Source organism: Sarcophilus harrisii, chromosome 1, assembly GCF_902635505.1.
Source record: "Sarcophilus harrisii chromosome 1, mSarHar1.11, whole genome shotgun sequence".
In the NCBI taxonomy this organism is placed as follows: domain Eukaryota; kingdom Metazoa; phylum Chordata; class Mammalia; order Dasyuromorphia; family Dasyuridae; genus Sarcophilus; species Sarcophilus harrisii.
Window position 1 is genome coordinate 422,307,869 of NC_045426.1, and position 22,431 is coordinate 422,330,299.

Genomic DNA, 22,431 nt, shown 5'->3' on the forward strand with positions numbered 1-22,431 from the left:
GAAAAATTGTAAAAATACCTGAGAGTGGAAATTCAAAGCTAAGATGTCAGAGTAAAGGAAGGATTCATCTGAATTCTCCTTCAAACCTTTCCAAATACATTTAAATAATGATTCTAAGCAAATTCTAGAGTTGTAGAACCCCGAGAAATATGGAATGAAATCATTTTCCAGCTCAAGACAACTGGCAGAAAAGGTCTACTACACCAAAGTAAGAGAAAGGCACAGTCCAGCACAAGCCAAATCAACATAGACTGCGCTCCAGAAAACCAGATGCAGGCTGTGGGATAACTGAATCAGTGGAAACAATGGCAATTTTCAGATTTCTCAACACAGAGATAATAAAAGGATCAGAGAATGTTTCATAAAGAGAATTACAAAGGTAACTTTGCTGATACCAGGGGAAGGACTCTATTGAATTTCCTATACCTGCAGCTGTGTTGTGATCTCAATTGGAGTATGAGAATGAATAGTATCACAGCAGAACTTGTGATTTCATGGAAGCAGGGACTTTGGTCATAGATGCAGAGTTGAAAAAAGTACTTGTTGTCACTCACAAACCAGTACACAGTACAGGGGGAAAATGAATATTTAATGAAATATAGAACTTTCAAGCATTTATAATGAAATAGAGCTGAATAGAAACTTTGACTTGCAAATGCAAGATGAAAAAACAAAAAAAAAAAAACATAAAAGGTAAAAAGGAATGAGAAAATTTAATGGATTTAATATGAGGTTAAACTGTTTATATTCCAACATGAGTAAATAATTGTTATAACTACTAAAAAAACAAAGACCTTTCTAATTAGGGCAATTAGGTGATGTCGATCATTTAAAGAATAGGTAAACAAGTTATTTTATATGCTTGAGGAAATTACTTTAAGAAATGATGCTTTCAGAAAAAAAGGCTTACATAAACTTATATTTAGTGAAATGACCAGAACTAGAACACTGTAACAGCAATAATGTTTGATGATCTCCCATGAATAACTTAACTATTTTCAACAATACAAGGATACAAGATGATTCTCTAGGACTTATGATGAAACATCCTATTTAACTACAGAGAAAGAACTGGTATCAATTGGGATCAATCATACTTTTTTCTTTTGTTCTTTTTCTCTTTCTTTTTTTCATAGAATAGCTTACCTGACAATGTGTTTTTCATGATTACACATTTAACTTTTGTCAAACTGTTTGCCTTCTTAATAGAGGGAAAGAAAAATAAAATTTGGAACTCAAAATATAATATTTTTTAAAATAATGTTAAAATTGTTTTACATGTAATTGAAAAAATAAAACATTTTATAAGAAATTAAATGAGAGTGAAACAAGAAACTTTTTAAAAGACAGTTAATGCTTGGTTAAAAAAAATTGAAAAAATATTTAAAAAATTAAATTACCCAAATTATGAGAGTAAAAAAAATCCATTGAAAAGAATTCCTTAAAAAATCAAAATTGGTGAGATGGAAAAGAGTATATATTAAGAATTCACTATATAAAATGTTACTCAAAAAAATAAGACTTAGGCAAATAGAAGTGGATAATTCCATGAGATGTCTAAAAAACATAAAATCAAGTCAAAAGAATGAAAAAAGAAGATAATGTGAAATGCTTTTTCTGAAAAATAACTGATGAAAAAAGATGGAAGAGATATAACTTAAGAATTACTGGACTATTTGCAAACAATGATTAAAAAAGAAAGCCTGTGGACTTTCAAAAAATTATGAGAAAAATGGCATTGATATCACAGAACCTGAGTAAAATAGAAATGGAAAGAATCCATCAGTCATCTTTTAAAAGATATCCCACAATGAAAATTTTGGGGAATATTATAATCAAATTCTCAACCTCCAAAGCAATACAAAAATATTATAAAGAGAATAAAGTAATTCAATATTGTAGAGCCACAATCAGTATCACTCAAGATTTGACACTTCTGCATTAAAGGACTGGTGAACTTGGGGTATGAAGACAAAGGATTAAGGATTACAAACAAGAATAGGAAATTCAACAAAACTGAGTATAATCCCTTAGAACAGAAAATGGAAAATTAATGAAATAAAGAACATTCAAGCATTCCCAATGAAAAGACCAGATCAGAATAGAAAACCTGATGCCAAATACAAGATTTAAGGGAAGCATAAAAAAAATAGAAATAATAAAGGATTTATAATAAGGTTATATTTTTATAATCCTATATGGAAAGATGATGTATATAACTCCTGAGAATTGTATCATTATTAAGACAGTTAGCAGAAACATACATAGAGGGCTTAGATCTGAATTCAGAAGGATAAGATGATTTAATAAAATAAAATTAAAGAATGAAAAAAGGGATCCATTATAAGAATGAAGAAGAAAGTAGAAAAATTAAAAAAAATTCTAAAAAAAATGGTGTGAAACAAAGAGCTTTTATAAGAGTGGGGGAAATGAATGGTGGAATGCAGTGGTTGAACATTACACTCAGGAGAATTGGCTCAAAGAGGCAATATCATACACACTTAGTTGGATATTTTATTTGCAAAATTTATTTTTTCACCTTTCTCTAACAAGAGAGATTTCTATATCCAACTAAGTATGTATATATTTATCAATTTTTTTACTATAGCTTTTTATTGACAGAACATATGCATGGGTAATTTTTCAATATTGACCTTTGCAATCACTTCTTTTCCAACTTTTCCCTTTCTTACCTCCACCATCTCCCCTGCATGACAGGCAGTCTCATTCATGTTAAACATGTTAAAGCTTTATGGGGGAGTTTACCTTATTTACATTTATGGTTAAAATATTAATTCTGTATTTCCTGCCATCTTGTTAACCCCATATTATGCTTTTCTCTTTTCTTTCTCCCTTATCCCCTTCCCCAGTATTAAACTTGTGAGCACCACTTGCCTCATGCAGCTTCCTCTTTAGGATCCTTCCCCCCATCTTAGAGTCCCTCTTTTTTTCTTAAACCTTTTCCTTACAATTTCTGTATTCCCTTCTATTTATCTTACTCCTCCCTTTTTCACTTTTTTCCTCACATTTTTCAATTAGGTGGGAGAAGTTTCTTTGTAAATCAAATATGTCTAATACTTTTCTCTTTGAGCCAATTCTGTTGAGAGTAATGTACACACTATGTTCACTCCCCTCCCTTTTTTCCTCTGATATAATAGGTTTCCTTTGCCTCTTTGTGAGATGTAGTACCTCCACTTTTCCTTTTTCTGGTACAATTCCCTTTCCACCTCTAGCTTCTTTTTATATTATAACAATAAAACCAAATTATACATGTAGTCTTTATGTATACTCATAAGAGAAATATAGTTCCCAAGATTTCTTTTTACCTTTTTATGTTTTGCTTAAGTCTTATATTTAGAGGTCAAACTTTTTTTTTTAGTTCCAAGTTTTTCATCAGAAATAGATGGAATTCACAGGAATAAATAGAATGTCCATCTTCTTTCCTGGAAAAAAGAAAGGCTCATTTTTGCTGGGTAAGTTATTCTTGGCTGCATACCGAGTTCCTTAGCCTTTCAGAATATCAGATTCCAGGCCCTTTGATCCTTTAATGTGGATGCTGCTAGATCCTAAGTAATCCTTATTGTGGCTCCTCTGTATTTGAATTGTTGTTTTGTTTTGTTTTTTTTCTTGCTGCGTGTAGTATTTTTTCCTTGGTCTGATACTTCTGGAATCTAGTCACAATATTTCTTGGAGTTTTGGCTTTGGCATCTCTTTCAGTAGGTGATCGATGAATTCGTTCAATGTATATTTTATCCTCTGTTTCTATAACATCTGAGCAATTCTCTTTGATGATTTCCTGACAAATGGTGTCTAGGTTCTTTTTTTCACTGTGATTTTCAGGAAGTCCAATAATCCTCAGATTATCTCTCCTAGATCTATTTTCCATGTCTGTTGTTTTCTCAAGTAGGTATTTAAGATTTTTTCTATTTTCCATTTCTTTTTTTTTCTTCTTCTTCTTCTTCTTCTTCTTTTTTTTTTTTTTTTTTTTTTTTTTTTTGGTATTGCTTGACTGAAACTTGGTGTCTCCTCGAGTTATTCATTTTCATTTGTTCAATTCTGATTTTTAATGAATTGTTTTCTTCATTTACTTTTTTATTTCTTTTTGTAATTACAGATTTGTAATTTTTAAAACAATTGAGTTTTTAAATGAGTTTTTTTTTATGGAATTTTTTTCCATTTCGCCAATTTTATTTTTTAGAGAGCTAATTTCTTTTTCCAGTTCACTAATTCTGGTTTTCAGGGAGTTGATTTCTTTATCACTCTATCTTTTAATAAGTAGGTTTACTTACCCAGACTCTCTTGCAAAGCTTCCCTTTCCTTTTCCCATTTTTCTTCTAGCTCTTTTGTAATAGCCTTTTTAATTTCTTCTATGAGAGCTTTGTGTGGTGGGGACTAGATCATATCCCACTTTGGATTTTCATATAGAGACAATCTGTTTTTAGTCTCCTCAGGGTTTGAAGTCTGCTCTCTATTAGTATAGAAACTTTATATAGTTAGAACCCACTTTACCTTTTTACTCATTTTGAGAAAAACAAAGCAAAACAAAACAAAAACAACAACAACAACAACAAAAAAAAACCTGCAGTCTGCTTTTGGGGCAGTGTGATGTTACCAATCTTCCTCTACAGACAGCAGGAAGTAGCAGTGAAGCAGTAGTAGGACAGCAATGGCTGTGCTGGGATCAGCATCTGCACAGGGATTAGAGTCTGTGCTGTGGTCAGCATCTGTGTTTTGCTCAGGGGTTGCACACTGAGATAGTACTGAATTTCTCCTTGTGCTGGGTGAATGTGTCCAGGTCCCAAGAGACTCTAGTATTTGGGGGTTATAATCTTTACCCTTTGCATTTATAGCTTCTCTGCTGACCTACTGCCTTGCTGCCAGAGCAAAGTAGCTGATTCTGTGGTAAAATTCTCCCCACAAAGTTTCCAAGGGCTGAGACCACACCCCGCCTTGCTCTGGTCTGCTAAGCGTAAGTTGTCTTCCATGCTCTCACTGCCAACTTGCATGTCCTAATCATCCCCACCTGCAAGAAAAAAACAGACATTTTCTGGAGAATTTCAAAGATATCTTCTGTTGGCAATGAATTGTTCTCCCAATATTCCTGGATTTTGATAGTCAAGCTCTAATTCCAAGGCTGTTTCATTAAGAAAAAGAAAACAAAACAAAACAGTAGTCTGAGGTAGGGAAGAGTTTAGATAGACACATGTGTCCTCTCTGTCATCTTGGCTCCACCCCATTTATTGAAAAATTTTAAAGGAAACATTAAATGTGTTATAGAATGAGATAGAGTAAAAATATATTAGTGGGAGATCTCTACTTTCCTCTCTCACAATTAGATAAATCAATACATAAAGTAAACAAAAATGAAGTTAAGGAAATGAATAGAATTTTAGAAAAGTAAGATCTATTATAATGGAGAAAATTGAATGAGAAAAGACAGGATTATACTTTCCCTCAGCTATACATGACATTTTCACAAAATATAAGAATTTTATGATCAAAACCAGAAAACTAGACATTTTAAATACATCTTTTTCAGACTGGAAAGCAATAAAAATTTCATTTGATAAAGGGCCCGAGAAGCACAGATTAAAAATTAATTGGAAGCTAAATAATCTAATCCTAATATGTGAGAGAATTAAAGAAAAAAATTATAAAAATTAAAATTATCTCAAAATAAATGATTACAATAAAAAAATAACAAAATTTATTAGATGCACTCAAGGCAGTATTTTGGAGAATATTTATATCTCTAAATAAGTACATCAGTAAAAGAGAGGAAAAACAGATCAACAGATTGAGCATGCAAATTAAAAAAAAAAATAATAAAAAAATCTCCAATTAAATGCCAAATTGGAAGTCCTGAAAAGCAAGGAAGAGATTAATAAAATGGAAAGCAAGAATAATTGAAATTTTAAAGAAAACCAAGAACTTATTTTAGAGAGGAAAATCATAAACTATATAAACTATTAATTTGATTTTCAAAAAGAAAGAAAATAAAATTACCAAGACCAAAATTGAAAAGCATGAATTCACAACTAATAAATATGAAATTAAAAAGAAATTCAAGAATGTTGTCTGAATTATACCAAAAAAATCTAAAAAAAATCTAAGTTAAATGTATTAATTTATACAAAAATGTAAATCACATAGATCAACAAAAAAAGAATTTGAATACTCAAGTAAGCTTAATGTAAAAAACGAAATTTAACAAATCATCAATGAACTCTCTAAGAAAAAATCTCAAAGATCAAAAGGATTCACCATTGTATTCTACCATATAACTAAAGAATAAGTAATTACATTGTAATATAACGCATTTAGAAAAATGGGCAAAGAAGGAATTGTACTAAATTCTTTTTAATGACACAAATATTGTGATAAAAATAAACAAAGAAAAGAAATATATAAACTAGTATTATAAAAAGAATGAATGGAGATTTTAAAAAATGAAATACTATATGAGAAACATTAACATTAACAATGAAAAATAATTTGAAGAAATTATAATAGACAATGAAAAAACAAAACTTTCACTGTTTTTGGTATGATGGCATACTTAAAGTACACTAAAGACTAATACAAAAGTAGATATAAATCAAACTCACATAAATTATTAACATTTTTATATATTATTGATAAAATCAAGCAGAATAAGATATAAAGAGTAATACTATTTAAAATAACTGAAGACAATATGAATATGTGAAAGTTTACCTGACAATGGAAGCTCAGGAACCATATGAATTCAACTAAAAAGAGCAAACAAATAAGGAATAAAACTCACAATGATTAGTTTACTTATTATTATATCAAACTACCAAAAAGTTAGCAACAGTAAAAAACAAAATTTTGTTGCAAAAAGAAAACATCAAAAATATCAAAGAAATATGAAAAAATGTAAAGGAAGTTAGACTAATAATAATAGGTGTAAAATGTATTACAAAGCAGTAATGATTTTTTTTTCTTTTTAAAAAAGTAAATGTATTTATTTTTTAACACATATTGCTTTTTGGATCATTTTGGGAGAGGAAAATCATAACAAAAAGGAAAAACCATGGAACAGTAAAAAAAACAGAATGGAAAAAGTGAACAAAGAATCAGCATAGAAATGAGATCTTTATACTTTACACTGGCTGTAAAGATTTTCCCCAGCTTTATCATAATGTCTTATTCTCTGATAAGACGCTTTATGTTGTTTAAGTTGTTTATGTTGGTTTGTGCAAAATCCTTTTAATTTAATTCAATTGAATTGTCCTTATTTTTCTCTAGTTTATTTTGGTTATAAATTCCTCATTTTTCCAAAAATCTAATAGATAAATTATCCCTTGCTCTCTTAATTTGTCTATGGAATCATCCTTTATGCCCAAATCATGCACCCATTTTGACCTTCTTTTAGCATGGTATGTGAGATGTAGGTCTATGCTGAATTTCTGACATATTGTTTTCAAGTTTTCCCAGCAATTTGCCAAATTGTAAGTTCTTATTCCAGAAGCTGAAGCTTGGGGAGTTATCAAATACCAGATTATTATTGGCCTTGATTACTGTGTATCTAATCTATTCCACTGATTCATCAATCTTAGCCAGTATCAAATGGTTTTGATGACTGCTGATATATAAAATAGTTTTAGCTTTGATACTTGTAAGCTAATGTCTTTTTTATTAATTCTTTTGATATTCTTGACATTTTTTCTTCCAAATGAATTTTGCTACTATGTTTTCCAGTATTTTTTCCCCTGAGGTTATTGGGGTTAAGTGACTAGCCCAGGTTCACACAGCTAGGAAGTGTTGAGTGTTTGAGATCACTTTGAACTCGGGTCCTCCTGACTTCAGGGCTGGTGCTCTATTCCCTGTGTCACCTAGCTACCCCTATTTTCTAGTATTAAAAATAATTTTAGCAGTATTATTGGTATGGCACTGAACAAGTAGACACATTTAGGCATAATTTTCATTTTTATTATATTAGCTTGGCTTGCTTATGAGCAAGTGAGATTTCAAACTGTTACGATTTGATATTTTTTTGGTGTGTGAAAATTATTTTGTAATAGTGTTCATATAGTTCTTGGGTTGCCTTTGCAGGTAGACATCCGGATATTTTATTCGAGAATAATATACTATAACCAAGTTGAATTTATACCAGGAATGTTCGGCTAGTTCAGTATCAGAAAACAATTATTTTAATTGATCATATCAATAATAAAAAGGACAGAAAACATATAATATCAATAGATGCAGAAAAAGCTTTTGACAAAATATAACACCTGTTCCTATTAAAAAAACAACCATTCTGAAGAGCAATTTGGAACTATGTTCAAAAAGCTATCAAACTGTGCATACCCTTTGACGCTGCAAGAATGTTTGTGGCAGCCCTCTTTGTAGTGGCCAAATACTGGAAACTGAGTGGATGCCCATCAACTGGAGAATGGCTGAATAAATTATGGTATATGAATATTATGGAAAATTATTGTTCTATAAGAAATGACCAGCAGGATGATTTCAGAAAGGCCTGGAGAGGCTTACATGAACTGATGCTGAGTGAATGAGCAGGACCAGAAGATCATTATATACTTCAACAACAATACTACAAGATGATCAATTCTGATGGACCTGGCCATCCTCAGTAATGAGATGAACCAAATCAGTTCCAATAGAGCAGTATTGAACTGAACCAGCTATACCCAGTGAAAGAACTCTGGGAGATGACTATGAACCATTACATAGAATTCCCAATCCCTCTGTTTTTGTCCACTTGCATTTTTGATTTCCTTCACAGGCTAATTGTACACTATTTCAAAGTCTGACTCTTTTTATACAGCAAATTAACTGTTTGGACATATATACATATATTGTATTTAACTTATACTTTAACACATTTAACATGTATTGGTCAACCTGCCAACTGGGAAGGGGTGAGGGGAAAGAGGGAAAAAGTTGGAACAAAAGAATTTGCAACTTTCAGTGTTGAAAAATTACCCATGCATATATCTTGTAAATAAAAAGCTATAACAATAAAAAAAAGTTATCAAACTGTGCATATCCTTTGAACCAGCAGTGTTTCTACTGGGCTTATGTCCCAAAGAGATCTTAAAGGAGAGAAAGGGACCCACATGTGCAAAAATGTTTGTGGCAGCCCTCTTTGAAGTGGCAAAAAACTGGAAACTGAATGGATGTCCATCAGGAGAATGACTGAATAAATTATTGGACATGAATGCTATGCAATACTATTGCTCTGTAAGAAACAACCAATGTTTGATGATTTTAAAGAAGCCTGGAGAATCTTTCATGAACTGATGTTACGTGAAATGAACAGAACTAGATCATTACACATGGCAGCAGCAAGATTATATGATGATCAGTTCTGATGGACATGGCTTTCTTCAACATTGAGATGATTCAAAACAATTCCACTTGTTGGGTGATGAAGAAAGCCATATACACCTAGAGAGAGAACTGAGGGAACAGAGTGTGGAACACAACATAGCATTCTAACTCTCTCTGTCATTTGTTTGCATTTTGTTTTCTTTTTCAGTTTTTCTTTTCCTTCCTTCTTGATCTGATTTATCTTGTGCAGCAAGATAATCATATAAATATGTATACATATATTGGATTCAACAAGTATTTCAATATATTTAACATGTATTACACTACCTGCTAGTTAGGGGAGGGAATGGGGGGAAGGAAGGGAAAATTTGGAAGAGAAGGTTTTGTAAAGGTCGCTGTTGGAAAAGTTACCCATGCATATGCTTTGTAAATTAATTAATTAATTAATTTTAAAAAAAGAAAAAGAAAAAGAAAATTTATCTTCTCTCCTGAAAAATAATGCTGAATCTCGCTAGGTAGTAAATTCTTGGTTGTAAATTTATATCTTTTGCCTTCCAGAATATGAAATTCCAGGCCCTTTGAGTCTTCATTTTAAAAGCTGTCAACATTCTGATTGTTGCTTCTTGATATTTGAATTGTTTTTGTCTGTCAGCTTGCAGTATTTTTTCCTTTATTTTGCAACAATATTTATTGGGGTTTTCCTTGTAAGATTTCTTTCCAGAGGTGATGGTTTTGTTCTATGAGTATTTTCCCCTCTATTTCTAGAGTAACAGTGCAGTTTTCCTTGATATCTCTTGAAGAGTGTTATTTAGGCTCTCTCTCTCTCTTTTCATTCTTTTTGGTTTATTTGACTGATTCTTCATATCTTATAGAGTTATTAGCTTCCATTTACCACTCTAGTTTATTTTTTTAAAATAGCCTTTTGTTTACAGGTTATATGTATGGGTAACTTTACAGCATTGACAATTGCCAAACCTCTTGTTCCAATTTTTCCCCTCCTTCCCTCCACCCCCTCCCCCAGATGGCAGGATGACCAGTAGATGTTAAATATATTAAAATATAATTAGATACACAATAAGTATACATGACCAAACCGTTATTTTGCTGTACAAAAAGAATCAGACTCTGAAATATTGTACAATTAGCTTGTGAAGGAAATCCAAAATGCAGGTGGGCAAAAATATAGGGACTGGAAATTCAATGAAATGGTTCTTACTCATCTCTCAGAGTTCTTTCGCTGGGCATAGCTGGTTCAGTTCATTACTGCTCTATTGGAACTGATTTGGTTCATCTCCTTGTTGAAGAGGGCCAAGTCCATCAGAATTGGTCATCATATAGTATTGTTGTTGAAGTATATAATGATCTCTTGGCCCTGCTCGTTTCACTCAGCATCAGTTTGTGTAAGTCTCTCTGGGCCTTTCTGAAATAATCCTGTTGGTCATTTCTTACAGAACAATAATATTCCATAATATTCATATACCACAATTTATTCAGTCATTCTCCAATTGATGGGTATCCACTCAGTTTCCAGTTTCTAGCCACTACAAAGAGGGCTGCCACAAACATTCATGCATATACAGGTCCCTTTCCCTTGTTTATGATCTCTTTGGGTTACAAGCCCAGTAGTAGCACTGCTGGATCAAAGGGTATGCAAATTTTTGAGCATAGTTTTAAATTGCTCTCCAGAATGGCTGCATGTATTCACAATTCCACCAACAATGTATTAGTGTCCCTGTTTTCCCACATCCCTTCCAACATTCCGCATTATCTTTCCCTGTCATTCTAGCCAGTCTGACAGGTATATAGTGTACCACTCTAGTTTTTAATGTGATTTTCTTCAGTTATCTTTTTTATCTTTTTCCATTTGGTGAATTCTACTTTTGAAAATGTTGTTTTCCTCCATGGATTTTTTTTTTTTTTTTTTTTTTTTTTTTTGCATTTGGACAACTCAGTTTTTAAGGAATTGTCTTCATTTTGCAAGCTATTGACTCTCTCTCTTTTTTTTTTTTTCTCATTTTTTCTTCTATAATTTTTTTTTGTCTTTTAAAGTCATTTATTAGTACTTCCAAGAAGCCATTTTGGGCTTGAGATCAATTCATTTCATTCTTTGAGATTTCTTCTGTGGACATTTTGTCCTTATTTGACTTTGTGTTTTAGTCTTCCCTGTCACCATAGTAGCTTTTTTATGGTCAAAGTTCTTTTTTGTTTCTTGCCCTTTTCTTTCCTTTTCTTTTGATATTTCCTCTTTTTTTCACTCATTGTTGAGCTCTACTCCTAAAGTAAAGGGAATACTGTCCCTAGTTTCCTGTACATCTCTGAGTGTTGGATTTGAGCAGAAAGTCTCTTATTTTTGCAGAGGTAGCTTTGCCTGCTGTTTTCAGGAAACAGCCTGGTTTCCCAGAGTTTGCCTTCTGAACTGGGACTGGAGGTTGCCTTACTGATCTGCATCTCTATTGAGCCAGGACCTTGGGTCTCAGTTGCTTTTATTTGCTTCAAATAAGACCTTCTCACTGGCTTTCCCAGAGTCTGTCTCGGCTAGGTTTAACACGCTTGTCACCCTAGCGATACTTACCTTTTTTTTTGAAGTTTGTCCAATCTATCTTGACTTGGAGAGTGCTTTAATCCCATCAAATTCTGTTCAGAGGCTTGAATTCATTTAGTTTTTCCAGGGAAATTGGGAGAGCTCAAGAAGCTTCCTGGCTTTACTCTCCCATGTTTACTCCACCCCTGGAAGAGGTACAAATTGGTAATAATTTTAAAAAAATCTGTTATTGTCTAAGAAATAGAATAGTGGATAGATGGAACAGATTAGTTATAAAATATAGCATTATCATTAATGACAATTATAATCTGAAATTTAATAAAAACAAAGATCCAAGCTTTTTGGAAAAGAACTGAATATTTTAAAAATATTGCTAGGAAAGCTTGAATACATAATAAAACAATAATCCTAGATTTGCTTTCTTGTAAATATAAATATACTTTTGAATAGAACTATGACTCAGTGTTTTGTTTTGTTGTTGTTGTTGTTATTGTTGTTCTTGGGGAAAGGGAAGTAGGTAAATAGGAGAGTATGAATTAGGGCTAAAATTGAAAATAGTTAGTTGTCATCAATCCACAAAGTATATTTCAGTCCTTTGCATAAGTCTTTCTGAAAAGTTAGGAAATTGGAAAATAGGTTCTGGGACTAATAGAGGTCATTATGGTCCACTGACATGTCAAAGATAGAGAATACCTGTGTGTTAGTTTTCAGCGCTCCCCATAGAGCATTTCAGGATTTTCATGGACTGTGATGATGATATGTTTCAGGCAGATCTGACATCTGGGATGACAACTTTAGAGGCATTTTAGTCTCTAGAGGAACAGAGTATGCTAAGGGTGAAGCCAGCAGTCTCAGAACATGAAAAGTGCTTACTGACTAGTGTGCATTCTACATCTGAAGTAAGAATAAACTCTTTAAAGAAGCCAATGTAAATGTTAGCCTTATTCATTAGTCAATTTTTATTTTGAAATATACATTGGATGTCTTTTTTCTCATTGCATCATATTAAATTTCTTAAAACACCACCTCCCCTGCTCTCACTGAATCTTGTTTTTAATTAAAAAAATTAAGGAAAAACATCCAAAATAATATATTATAGATTTTGAAAAGCAAGTAGAGGTAGAGGAAAAATTGGGAATAGAAATGAGAGTGATACAAGAAAACCATGAACAAGTCAACAGCTTAGTAAAGGAGACACACAAATAATGAAGAAAATAACACCTTAAAAAGAGACTAAGCATGAAAAAAATTTTTTTTAAAGTACAAAAAGACAATAAGAAAAAGAATGCCTTAAAAAGAAGAATTGGCCTAAAGCAAAGACAGGCATAAATTCATTGAAAGGAGGGGGGGGAACCCTCCATAAAAAGAATTGGACAAATTGGGTGGAGGGGCAAGCACTGAAGAAAAAAAAATTTCTTTATGAGCAGTAATAAACAAATGGATAAAAGAGGCACAAAAGCTCACTGAAGAAAATAATTCCTTAAAAATTAGAATTGACAAAGCCAATCAACAAGAGGATTCCATTCAAAATAATTGTAGACAAAAGAGAATATTTGGGCAACTACCTGCTAAGACAAAATGAACACTATTACAAAACACTTTTCACAATTAAACAACTGGGAAAAATATCAATTGTTCATAGCTATGCCAAATTAATAGAATAAAAATGACAATTGTGCCTAAATTGGTCAACTTATTAAGTGCACTAACCATCAAACAGCCAAAAAATGTATTTTATAGAGCTGGAAAAATAATAAAAAAAATCATCTGAAAGAACAAAAGGTCAAGAATATCAAGAGGCTTGGCCAAAGGCAAAAGAAATCTCAACTGTGGTTGGGTCTGTTGACAAAAGGAAAGGCAATGGTAAGTTGCTGTTGCTGTTGTTGTTGTTGTTGTTGGTGGTGGTGGTGGTGGTGGTGGTGTTTTCTAGGAATGTTTGGATGTGAGTGAAGGGCTAATGGAAACCTGAGCCCTGCAAAATGAACACCTTCAAATTGTGGTGCTGAAGAATACTTTTGAGGGTCTCTTGGTCACCAAGGAGATCAAATCAATCAAAACTTAAATCATTTCAGACTAAACAACATCATAGTTAGGTGGTAGATGAGTAAATAACTAATAGTCACTATCCCATCCTTGAATAAAGATTGTGAGAGGAGCAGGAAGGGAACTAACTACTCCACCCTCTTAGTTCAAGTCTGAGGGAAAGGCTTATTGAATCTCAAAACTATATTCTCCAAAAGGAGAATGAAGGAAAAAAAATTACATTCAAAACTTTCTGAGTAGGTAGCTTCACCTGGGTAAACGGTCAATCACTGACTTTGTCACCAAGAGCGTCCCAGATACATGCTCAGCACCTTCAGGCCAACTCCATTTCATCATGAGTACCAAGTGGTCAATATGGTAATAAAAACCCTTTAAGAAGTGGTTAAATCAATCATTAATCAATATCTCAATGAAGCCAGAGTCAAGGATTCACATTAAACACATTCTATCATAGTCATATACCACAGTGTTTATTGATTTTTTGTTTGTTTTTTAATGATTTTTTGTTTGATTTTTGATGATTGTTAAATTGATGTTTATTAACTACATTTTCATTCTTTGTTTTTTAGAGAGTTCTGAAAAAGATTATTTTGGTATATATTTGAACATTCTTTGCCAGTTAAAATACAGTAGTAAAATATTAGATCAAAGGGAAAAAACAGTTTAGATGGTGTAGCATTGTTTCAACGATGTCCTTCCTCTTCATTTTATAGGAAATTAGTCTGTGGCAAGAGATAATAATAGATGTCTTTTGATGAATCTCAATGTTATTACTATGATGCATTCCTCAGGCCCAATGATTATACCTGAAATGTGATTGAAGGGATGGAAAAAACTCTAACTGATATTATTTTTACTACTTTCCACCTTTTAGATCACGTAGTACTCAAGTAGTAGAGTATGGTGACTAAAAAGAGATTCTGCAGAATACTTTCTCCTCAAACAGACCAAATAAAATGGATCTCTTGTTTTCAGGATTCTAGAGAGCTCTGCTTAAACAAAAAACAAGCAAACAAATAAAAAAACCCCAAACCTGGTATTCCCTTATTTGTCCATATATGTAACATAATACTCAAATACTATATGGTTGTATCTCTTATTGTCAAAGATCCAATTGCTGCTCTGGTTTTTAGACAAATCATATTTCACTTTAAGGGAACTCTTTACCCAAATCAAACCCATGACACTTAGAATTCCTTAGGCAACTTCTCTTCTCTGCAGGAATGTTATTGAAGCCTCTCCTTGATCTTAGAAATATACTTTTCCCTATTTATGATTTATATATATACTTTTTTTTGTTATGGTGTGCCCACAACACTAATCCTGAAATAAATACCCCCTGACCAAAACAATATAGTTTTCTGAACAAAGGATTAAATAGTTCCTCAAAAATCCCTTTTTACTCCATGAATCTAGAATTTTGTTTTCAAGTTTATTACCTGGCCTGGTTAAATTACATACCTTCCCATTCTTTTGCTATCTATAAATTTAGTTCCTCTTTTTATAATTTAATGTTTCCATTCTATTCTTGCTTTTCTCCTTGTTTTTCTATTTTTCTATCTATTGATCGATGGATGCATCTATCTATTAACTATATCAAAACACTCATTTCACAAACAATAAACTATAGCTGTCCTTTCTGAATCTCTCTGAAAACTCATATTTTATAGGAAGTCAATTGACACACTACTACACTTTCAAAACAAGTGATTATTTTTATGAGCCATATATCTGAAGAATGTTAAAATTATGAAAATCACAAATCCTTTCTAATTATGTAAACTAGATATGTGTGGGGAGGGTATCACAAAATGTGAGAATGTTATATTGGAAGGTATTTTAGAAAACATTTAGTATGACAGTATTAAGAAAAAGGCTGCTTATAATAATGAAATATTTCAAAGGAATTAATAATTAAACAAAGATTAAAAAACAACAAATGTAGCTAATAATGAAATATTTCAAAGGAATTAAGAATTAAACAAAGATTTAAAAACAACAATCTTTTTCCCCCTGCTATATCACCTCTATTCATATGTTTGGTCACTGGCCCTGCAGTGGCCCTACATTGCTGCTGCAGGAACCAAACTGAAATATTTTAATCTATTTTTTTAGTCTCAGAAGAAAATTCATGTCTTTGTTTTTGTGATTGACCTAGATCTAGGTTTAACATAAATGTGAATCTGTCAACTGAAAACAGAAATTTTTGTTTTAAAATTTCTAAAGCTTCTGATTCAGAGAAGTGCAGAAGAAGTATTGTTAAAGAAATTATTTTATGATTTTTCTTAAGTATCTTAATATAACTAAATTTTGTTGCAATGTTTGCAAATAGGTATTTATTTGATACATATGCATCAGGAGTCAGAAAACCTATTCTGCCATGTACTAGTATTTTAATGTTGGGCAAATCCTAGAATCATAATTTGATAACATTAGAATTGGAAGGGATCAAAGAGATCCCTAGTAGAGTGACTTTATTTTACAAATCCCTTTGTAGTAAAAGGGATCAGAGAAGTGAGAATCATATTGAGTCACCCACCTTAGTCTTCTCTAAGACTTTGTCATCTCAAAAGTAAACTGGAAATATGAGGATCTTAAGATCAAATAAAATAATTTCTATGAAAATTCATGTGTTATAGCCTTCCTCCATGATGTTCTTTTTGTTACATTTTCTTTATGGTTAAAAATTAATATGTTGTAGACAACTGATATTTACTATATGTGCCTCTTTGACTTCTATGTTATATTTATTTATTTTTATTTTGTTTTATTTTTGTAAGTTTATTTTTAATACACATTGCTTTATAATCCATTTTGAGCAAGAAAAATCGGAGCAAAAGGGGGAAAAACATGTAAGATATTTTTAAAAAAGTGAACATAGCATGTGCTGATTTACACTGAGTAAACTTATCTTTTTCTGAATGTAGATATCATTTTCTGTCCAAAATTTATGGGGATTACTTTGAATCATTGAACCACTAAGAAGAACGAAGACTTTCAAAGTAGATCATTGCACATTCTTGCTATTATTGTGTATAATATATTTTTGATTCTGCTTGTTTCACTCAGCATCAGTTTGTGTAAATATTTCCAGGCCTTTCTATGTACAGCTTGTTCATCAGTTTTATAGAACAATAATATTTCATTATCTTCATGTACCACAGCTTGTTCAGCCATTCCCCAATTGATGGCCATCCACTCATTTTCAAAATCTTTGCTATCACAAAAAGAGTTGTTACAAACATTTTTGCACATGTGGGTTTTTTTCCCTCCTTTGATTTTCTTGAAGTACAGATCCTTTATGATTCCCTTGGGATACAGACACAATAATAGAAATGCTGGGTCAAAGGGTATACACAGTTTTATAGAATTATAGAATTATAGAATGATTGGATCATTTCACAACTCCACCAACAATGCATTAGTGTTCAAGTTTTCACACATTCTTTACATTTATCATTATCTTTTCCTGTCCTTTTTTTTCCAACCTGATAGGTGTGAAGAGGTACTTCAGATTTATTTTAATTTACCTTTCTCTAATTAGTAGTGATTTAGAGTATTTTTTTCATATAACTACAAATGGCTTTAATTTCATCATCTAAAAATTGTTTGTTCATATCTTTTGAACATTTATCAACTGGGGAATGATTTGTATTTTTAGAAATTTGACATAGCTCTTTATATATTTTAGAAATGAGACTTTTATTAGAAATACTGGTAGTAAAGATTTTTTTCCCAACATATTTCCCTTTTAATTTTGTTTCTATTGATTTTGTTTGTGCAAAACCTTTTTGATTTAATGTAACCAAAGTTGTCCATTTTGCCTTTCATAATGCTCTTTAGTTCTTATTTGATCATAAATTCCTATCTTCTCTGAAGATATGATAGTTAAATTATCTTTTTTCCTCCTAATTTATTTATGGTATCATCCTTTATGCCCAAATCATGTATTCATTTTGACCTTATTTTGTTATGGGGTAGTTATATTTCTTTTTAATTATTTAGTGACTATAATATTAGATGTTGCAAAATGACACAAATATGTCAGTATATATTGTAAAAAGATAATACTCTGTTCTGGGAATGATTTGGGATCACTGAAGTTAGTCCTGCAATTTCTTGAAGATAAATCCAGCCTGTTCTCCTTCTTCTCTTCAGTTCCATGCCCCAATTGACTGAATATCTATACAAGATATATAGATATACATATAGATAGATATATAAATGGATAAACCTTATAGAATGTTCAGCATTAACACTATGATTTCACTAATAATTAACCAATCAACCAATTGTCATCTATTATTCAATTACTTTGTGGCAGTTACTGTGGTAAATGCTAGTAATATAAATACAAGCAAAAAATAAAGATAGTCCCTGACCTCAAGAAGCTTACATTCTAATGGAGGGAAGCTTTCATAAGAAAAAAAGCTGAAAGAAAGGATATAATTTAAATTGGGCCATGATAGGGAAGTCCAAAGGAGTGTAAACTGATGGGAATGAAAAGATCCCATAGACTATGAACTCTTTGAGGTCAGGAATTATCTTTTGTCACTTTTTAAAATCCCCATCATTTAGCATACTGCCTGGCACATAAAAGGTATTTTAAATATGTTTATTGACAATCTGGTAGACCTGGACACCATTCTTACATAAAGATTCTAGAGGAAGCCTCTAATCACACAAAGGGAACCCAGAAATAGAGGTTTGAATTATAAAGTTGAAGAGATCTTCAAGGATGAAGAGGTTTCTGAACCATAACGCAGAAATCTTGAGGAGTGACATTCACTATTCATTTAACTTTTCCTCTGTAAATGAGTAGGTCAAATTCTTCCAGGAAGGCTCGTGATAGGTCCAGCATGATGTATATCATCCATAAAAAATCACACTGAAAACATAATATGTCATACAATTAATCCTCAAAATTTATTCATTTAACTTTTCCATCTTCAAGCAATAAAGTTATTTTATTAGTATCCTCATTTTCACTTTTGTGTTGGCAACTAACTCACAGCCAATAGCAATGTGCATTAAAGTAGCATGATATATGTTTATGGAGCAACTGGTATTCTATTAGGCACTTCATTGGTATTGTTGGTCCTAGTATTGTAAAGATTTTCCTGTGTATTAATTTCATGTTTTCATTGTTATTTTTAAAATTTAAAAATCTAGTTTTCTGCTGCAATTATGATCCCAAAATACAATGCAAGTCTTTTGGGCTCTAAGCCTTAGTTAGAAATTCATTGATTCAGCTTAGTAAAAAAAATGTTTAGATAAATTTTGGGCTAGTATGTCTGAAGTCACCGTCAGCCTAATTGATAAACTGGCTAAAATCTATGTCTACAGATTGGATCATCAATTGCAGCCTCAAGGTTTGAGCCACTCTTATGCTCCCATGCCAAGACCCTTAGTATCTCAAACAGAGCATGAAGAAAGTGTCACTGATAGATTATTTGAAGCCAGTACATCCTTCATGATCTCTAACTCCAAAAATTAGCCATAAAGAACAGAGTGTTAGAAGTAATGTTGAGAACTCATTAATGTCAATGTCTTCTGCTAGAAATCACTAAAGTCACAGCAACTTTGCCCTGGTTTTCAGAGAGTGTCCAAGGTAGAGGTTTACAGCAACACATTATGCAGTACAATGTAGATATACCATCATCTGACCCAGTGGAGGGTAAAATGTTCATGCAAAAGTTTTTGTTCTTTTAATCGTATTTAATTCTTCTAAATATATGTAAAGATAGTTCCGAATCTTTGCAAAACCAATTGATCCAAATGTTTCTTCCTCTCCTCCTCCCTTTCCTACACAGCAATAAATCCAATATAGATTAACCATGTGCAATTCCTCTAAACATATTTCCATATTTGTAATGTTGCACAAGAAGAATAATTTCAAATGGGGAAAAAACACGAGGAAAAAAAAAGTAAACAACAACAAATGGTGAATATATTATGATTTGATTCACATTCAGTCTCCATAGTTCTTTCTGGATGCAGAAGGTGCTTTCCATTACCAGTTCCATTATAAGTCTTTGAAACATCTTACTGTTGGAAAGTGCCAGATCTCTTACAGTTGGTTATCACATAAGCCATTGCTACTATGTACAATGTTCTTTGTGTTCTGCTCATTTCACTCAGCATCAGTTCATGTAAGTCTTTCAGGGCCTTTCTGAAATCAGTCTACTCATCAAAATGTATTAGTTTTATGATTTTTATTTGTTTTGAAGTATTTAGAGAATATATTTTATGTCACAAAAATGATTATCTGAAATAGGTTTCAATGATTTTTTTTAATTGAGATGTTACTATAAAAGGTCATAAAGTCACAAAATTCTAGGGAATTACTAGTGAGAAAAGTGTTTTGTATGTTATCAATTTTATTTTGTTTATGACTAATTTCATGATTACTCTATTAGGAAAAGTGCATACTATCAGTATTAAATTTACTTAAAAAGAATTATATTCAGACAAATATATTTTACCAATCTCTATGGAAAGATTAGTTTTTAGTGATCACAGAATCTAACCCTTTATTTCTCATAGTTTCAATGTATCATCATTCAGTTTGACACATGCCATTTTCTAGGAATGTTATCACCATGAAAGTTGAGAACTGATTGTATTAATGTAAAAGTAAATTCCCTTAAGACAGGGACATATACACAAACTACACACACACACACACACACACACACACACACACACACACATCTGCATACATACCCAGTGGATATATGTGTGTATGTGTATATATGTATATGTGTGTACAGATGTGTATTTGTATATGAATGTGTGCATAGACATATAATTTAATACGATAACTATTTCTAGGAAGTGAAAAAGCTGAATTAATGTCAGTGAAATATCCCTGTAAATATATTTTGCTTTTTAATATATAGATATATAAATATATATTTTACCAACTATTCTCATATTTCTTAAAAAGAATGGACATTTCATCTTGCTAATCCTTTCCTTCTTTATATAAATAACTCTTCCAATTTTTTGTGTGTGTGTATGTGTGTGTGTATATCAACAGTTGCCTCTTTTAACTTTGTCTTTCTCAGATTTATTTTATGGCTCATTCTTTTATTTGATTTTAATATCATATTAATAACTTCTATATTTCATTGTTTACAGTCTGTTTCTCAAGATATTTCAGAACTAATTTGCTGATAGTTATCTATTTTCCACCTGATGTAAATATACTTGCTTTCTATATCTCAATCCAAATATTAAAAACATATTCAACTTTTTAAAAAATTCTTTATCTCATAAGCTGGAAGTTCAGTTCAAGTATCTTGATTGTTACCTAAAAAGAAAAAATTCTAAATCTTGTAAAAAACAGAAAATTAAATAATGATCAGTTATTGATAAAAATAAATAGGTTATTAACTAGTTAATTAATTTACTTAAAACTATGAACAAAGCAGGGGGAAAATGAGCTACGGCGGGCAATTTTTACTGAACAATTATCTTGAATCCTAGCCTGAATCCATACAAAAACAAATATATGGAGATTTTAAAGGCAGAGTTTCAATGTACAAAATAAGAATATGTAAGTACAGAACAATGTAGTAATAAACAATTTGTAGGATCAAAACTTTCTTAAGCAAAGTTTGAAAAATATATCTCTTGTTTTTTTATTCCTTCCTTTTTTTATTATAGCTTTTTATTTACAAGATATATGCATGGGTAACTTTTCAGCATTGACCCTTGCAAAACCTTCTGTTCCAACTTTCCCCCTCCTTCCTCCCATCCCCTCCCCTAGATGGCAGGTAGACCAATACATGTTAAATATGTTAAAGTATATGTTAAACACAATATATGTATATATATCCATATAGTTATTTTGCTGCACAAGAAAAATCGGACTTTGACATAAGGTAAAAATAATCTGAAAAGGAAACCAAAAATGCAAGCAAAGAAAAACAGAGGGACTGGAAATGTTATGTGGTACTTCATACTCATTTCCCATAGTTCTTTTGCAGGGTGTAGCTGGTTCTCTTATTGAACAAATGGAACTGATTTGGTTCATCTCATTGTTGAAGAGGGCCACATCCATCAGAAGTGATCATCATATAGTATTGTTGTTGAAGTATATAATGATCTCCTGATCCTGCTCATTTCACTCAGCTTCAGTTCATGTAAGTCTCTCCAGGCCTTTCTGAAATCATCGTTCTGGTCATTTATTACTGAATAATAATACTCCATAACATTCTGCTACAAAAAGGGCTGCCACAGTTTTACACATATAGGTCCCTTTCTCTTCTTTAAGATCTCTTTGGGGTATAAGCGCAGTAGAAACACTGCTGGATCAAAGGGTATGCACAATTTGATAACTTTTTGAGCATAGTTCCAAATTGCTCTCCAGAATGGTTGGATGTGTTCACAATTCCACCAAGAATGTATCCTTGTCCCAGTTTTTCCACATCCCCTGCAACATTCCGCATTATCTTTTCTTGTCATCCTAGCCAATCTGACAGGTATGTAGTGGTATCTCAGAGTTATGTTAATTTGCA